Below are 6,000 nucleotides of genomic sequence, written 5' to 3'. Positions count from 1 at the left end.
TACCTTCCCCTCCCTCTTGGCCTCCCAACAGCTGAGAGATCTGTTTCTGCCTTAGACATGTCAGGAACCTTCTAGGCTCTAAAAAGCCGCCCATTTGAACATATTTTGTACAGCTCAGCACATCTCTGGAAACAATTGTTTAAGTTACTATAGATTTCATACCATGATACACCAGGGTCTCGGTCTCTCTCTCTTTTTTTTCCTTTTCAAATAAAGTAATATGATATAATAAAATGCAGAGGGCTGTTTCATGCCAAATTGCTCCACAGATGGTTACTTTCTGCTGCAATTTTTGATTTAAATACCACAAAGACTTGAAACCCCCAACACTCTTGAGCCCAGCCTGAAACAGAGGTGAAATTCTGAAGTTAACTCTTCTGATACCCTTTCCTGGGGAGACCTGGGTGACTGTGCAACCCTGGCCTCTGGGTCCTGACTTCATAGGCCACCGATGCTCTTTGCACCTGCTTGTCAATCTCAGTGGTCCTCCACCCCCTCCCCCAGATCCTAATGTTCTGGCTATGTGGTACAGTTGTTAAACCACTGCATGTGGAGTCAAAAAGAGTTTCAGATCTAATCGTAGACACTTAACTAGCCATGTGAGGCTGGGCAAGTTACTTAAATTCTGCCTCAGTTTCCAAATCTGTACAATGGAGACGATACCGCCTCTTACCTCCTAAGGTTTTTTGAATATCAAATGAGATAAGAAACCTTAAAGGACTGAGGAAATACTAGTGAGAGAGGGACCAAGAGCTTTCACAAGAGGATGTGGTTTTTAAAAACCTAACTGAAAGTCCTTCCCAGGTTCCTCTGCTGCCACAGCAAAGACTGCTACTATTTCTCCCATCCTTTTTGTCTAAAGACATTACTTGTGGTTAAAATGGAAATGCCCCTGGGGAAAATAGTAGGGCAGGATGTCCTTAATCAGCTCTCAATACTTTCATGTGAACTAGTTTAAAGTCACTTTCAGAGAGTTAGGAAGCTGAGAGTTGGAAGACTGGGACACAGGACAGATGAGCTTCAGGTGATGTGAAAGGTGGAAATTGAGGTGAGGAACACCAGGTGTGGATTGAGGTGGAAAAGTACTAGAATCATAGAGTTGGAATTTACAGCCCCTCATGACTTGGTTTCCAGGGTACTTTTCCAAGCCTATTATACATAACTCTCCTTAGTGTACTTCATGGTCCCAGCCACACTAGCTTTTTTGCTCCTGGAATGCACACCTTTCTCACCTCTGCCTCTTAGGGTCTGCTTTCCTTCAATTACCACCTATTTTTTCATATTTGGGGTCTAGGAATTTTTGTTTTTTAGGATTTTGATAACTGTAGTTCAGTATAATTAGGTTCCTCTGTAATCCCATGTATTATATTTTATACATTAATCTGAGAAGGGGTCCATAGGTCTCATCAGCCTGCCAGAGGGCTCCATGACAAGACAGAGGTTGAGAATCCAAGATCTATATCAAGCCTTACCTGATGCCCCCGCAGCTGCTAAGGTCCCTCTTCTCACAATGACTTGGTAGTCATACAGATTTTGAACATGCTTGTATGTGGTCTCTCCTGATGGAATATAAGTTCCTTGAGGGGAAGCAACATTTTTGTCACTGTATCCCCAGCACCTAGCACAGCCACGGTGAACTCCTTGAAAGCAGGAACTGTTTTTTGCCTTTCTTTGTATCCTTAGCACTTAGAACAGCATATAGTAAGCACAACAAATATTACCACTTAATAAATGTTTGTTTATTGATGGATTGATCTACTGGAAGAAACCTTAGAAACCATTCAACTCAATCTGCTCTTTTTTGTAGAGACCTAGAATGGAGATCTAAAGACAGGGGAGAAGGGAATAAGCATTTATTAAGCTTTATTATAATGAGCATATTATTCTTTTTGACCTATACTGACCTTGGGCAAGTCACTTCTACCATGTTTGCCTCGGTTTCCTCATCTTTAAAATGAGCTGGAGAAGGAAACGGCAAACTACTCCAGTACCTTTGCAAGAAAACCCCAAATGAGGTCACAAAGGAACAGACATGACTGAAAAATGACTAAACAACAATTTTGTGACTCCAGAGCACTAGTCACTGCCTCCATCTTAGTACCACCACCACTCCAACCCCCATAGCAAAGTGACATATGAACCTTAAAATACTAACTGCCCAGAGAGACTAGTAATAATAGTTCCATTATGAATAATAAATCTTACCCATTATAGTTTACAAAGTGCTTTCACATGTATCATGGGTCTCAGGACTCATGACAGTCCTATGAGGTAGGTATTGTTATTCTGATTTTCACAGATGAAGAATCCAAGACTCTGAGAGGTGCCTCAGGTTCCATACTGGTTAATGACAGAGCTCATGCTACACTGCCACATGCCTTCCTCACACTGTGTCACACAGGCTCTGTAACTTGGCCCAGGCTCCATCTCTGATTCCTCCACCTTGGGGAAAAGAGACATGGAGAAAGTTATGAGAATATTCCCTGATTCAGCCTGTCAGGTATAACCCATAATAGCACCTAGAGCAGGCCTCACAGTGCATGCAGCAGCCCAAGAATGTGGCTTTCATTTCATTTCAATTCAGGGCTTTGACTTCTAAGGTCTCTTTCAATTCTAGGTCCTATGATTTCAATTTCCGGTGATACTGTCTTTGGAGTCAGGAGAGAGCAGGTGCTGAGAGCTTGGCCAGACACCTCTCTGCTAGTCCAATACCAAGGGCATGCCGCATTTCATTGTCCCTGGGCAAGAAGGGCAAGGTCAGATACATGTGGCTTCTGTTACTCCAGCATCTCCCTTCCCCAACCACTGTAGAACGTATATAGTTCCTCATTGCTGTGATCAGCTGCACATTTGTTTTTGTACCTCTATACTTGGATTGACGCTTGGCATTGTGGAAAGATGAACAGACTTGAGGGGCAGCTAGGTGATGCCATAGTGCTCAGAGTGCTGGGCCTGGAGTCAAGAAGACTCATCTTGGTAAATTCAAACCTGGCTTTATACACTTACTAGCTGTGTAACCCTGGACAAGTCACTCCACCCTGTCTCAATTTCCTCATCTGTAAAATGCTCTGGAGAAGGAAATGGCAAACCACTGCTGTATCTTTGCCAAGAAAAACCCAAATGGGGTCATGAAGAGCTGGACACGACTGAAAAAACCCACAAACTACTACAGACTGGAAGTGTGGAGATCTGGCTCTGCTGGCTGCATGACCTTGACAAGTCATTTCCCTCTGGGGTCTCTGTTTCCAATCTGTGTAAAATGCAGTGCTTGGATTAGATGCTCTCTAACTAAGATCTTTCCTAATTCCAATTCTCCATGATTCCATATTTTTCACGTATCTGCCACTTATTGTCTGTGTTGTTGTTCAGTCGTTTTCAGTCATGTCCGATTCTCTATGACCTCATTTGGGGTTTTCTTGGCAAAGGTACTGGAGTGGTTTGCCATTCCTTCTCCAGCTTATTTTAAAGATGAGGAAACTGAGGCAAACAGGGTTAAATGACCTGCCCAGGGTTAAATGACTAGTCATATGACTAGTAAGTGTTTGAGGCCAGATTTGAATTTAGGTCTTCCTGATTCCCAGCACTCTATCCACCTAGCTTCACCATCTACTATGCTAAGGACTTTACAAATATTATCTCATTGGATCCTCCTAAGAGCCCTTCAAAGTAGGGACTATTATTATCCCCATTTTGCAAATGAGGAAACTGAGGCAGATAGTGGTTAAATGCTTTGCCACATAACTAATAAATATCTGAGGTCAAATTTGAACTTAGTATTTCCTGATTCCAGGACCAGTGCTCTTTCCACTGCTTCACCTAACTGTCATTATGCATATATCATTTAAAGTTTAAAAAAAAAGAGTCCCCTTTTTCCAGTTAAATCGTTGAAATCATCACTAATCTCACCTTTTGCCTACTATACCATTTCATGGATCCAAGTGCACTGACTGGACTCAAGTTCACTTATTTATAGCAGTGCTGGGAATAGCAAGGGCTAGATTATAGGTAGTATGCCCCCTTGCCCTCTGGATGCCAACTCAGGAAGTTTTATTTCTTCCCTGTGCTCCCAACGGACTATGAACGTCCCATCACCATATCCTAGATGCAGACAGCTTTGGAGAATGGCTCTGAGCTCAGTAGAACATCACAAAGACCAAAACAATGCTTGCTCACAGTAGGTATTCCAGAAATATTTGCTATATGAATGAATATGATGCCAACAGGGCCAGGGTTTGGACAACATTTCTCTGTGGTGTGATTTTTTTCTTCCTTCTTGTTGCATTAGTTTTTGCTTGGATTTTATTGTAGGAGCCTTCCAATCAGTCTCCTGGACTCCAGTAGGACCCCTTCCCATCCATCCTGAACACAACTTCTAGCTTAGGGCACAGTTCTGATCATACCATCCTCCTTCTCAAAATCCAAAATCCTTCAAAGATGGCCCATGTCTTATGCATCAACTCCAAACTCAGCCTGGCATTTAATATTCTTTCCCTCTTGCCTTTATCTCTTGCTTTCTTCTAGCCCAACTAGACAATTCATCATTTCTAAAATTTGTCCTGCCCTTTCCTGTATTGGCCAATATGCCAGGAATCCCTCTTGGTGCTCCCCTGACCCAGGTTCTCTGTCTGCTAAAATCCTATTTATCCTTCAAGATCCAGCCCAACTGTCATTTCCTGTAGGACATCTTCATTGATTACTCCACTCAATTATCTCTCCTTCCTTGGAATCCTCACATCATCTTCTTTGTATCTACCTCTCTTATGCACCAATTAGGTTTTATTTGTTATAGTTATCTGCGTATTTTACACCTCCTCTCCTAGATTGTAAGCATTCTGAGGGCAAGATGTATGTCCCCATGGGTTTAGATGATGTTTTGTATTTTTTAAGTATTTAATGTTGGTTGAATGAATTTGTTTTCTGAGCTAGAAATGAACTCCATTAGCCTTTTCCCATCTTTTACCAAACTTTCATATTCTATCTTACATTTGAGTTATTTGTGTACATAGCTTTTCTATAATTGAGGACAGAAACTATATCCTATTTTTATCTAGGGAGACTGGGATTGGGGGAGATATTTGAGGAATAGAGTTTTCCTGGAGTGTTGAATAGCTGGTTAACATATAAATTATTCTGCAGAATGAACAGATTTTGGCAGAACAAAAGGAAAGCTGTATCCTTATCGGGTATTCACAATGACACAAATCATTAGTATTTTTACATACTTGACTCTTTGGTTCCAGATGGATGGGCGGTTTTTAGGGCTCTTCTGCTTCAGGAGGGCAGCGAGGTGATGCACTGGATAGAGTGCTGGGCCTAAAGTCAGGAAGACTCATCTTCCTGAGTTCAAATCTAGCCTCAGACACTTACTAGCTATGTGACCTTGGGCAAGTCACCAAACCCTGTTTGCCTCAGTTTCCTCATCTGGATAATGAGCTGGAAAAGTACATGGTAAACCGTGCCAGTATCTTTGCCAAGAAAACCCCAAAAGAGGTCATGAAGAGTCAGACACTACTGAAAAATGATTGAACACCACCACCTCTGCTTCAGGAAGCTATACCTCCATTTATATGTCCCTATTGCTCCCCTTCCTGAGTTTTATGTTGGCCAAGTGGTCCAAATTTAGTCCACAGGTCTGGGTGATCTGCCCAAGTCTGAACCTTAGCTCTGACCAACACTCAGGGTAGGCTGCACCATTAAGCGATTTCTTAGAGGTTTGGGAGGGAAGCTACACGGAATCAGAATGGAGGTGTGAATAAAGCTCTTGCCAGGCCATCCCAGCCTCCACTACTCACTCTGTGATCTCAGCCTTTTTTCCATCTTCATCTACAAAATGAGGAGGTTGGATTAGAGAATCTTTAAGGGGTGTTCCAGCTCTAACATTCTGTGCTGTGTGCCCCAATGGCCAAATTACAATGACTTTGAGCCAAATAGGCTGGAGAAGGTCCAGGGTCTCCTCATTGGCCAAATGGAGAAAATGAAGACAGAGCAGTCGGGTGACTC

The sequence above is a fragment of the Notamacropus eugenii genome, chromosome 3 (genome assembly GCF_028372415.1).
Source record: "Notamacropus eugenii isolate mMacEug1 chromosome 3, mMacEug1.pri_v2, whole genome shotgun sequence".
Classification (NCBI taxonomy): domain Eukaryota; kingdom Metazoa; phylum Chordata; class Mammalia; order Diprotodontia; family Macropodidae; genus Notamacropus; species Notamacropus eugenii.
Note: the sequence above shows the minus strand (reverse complement) of the source record.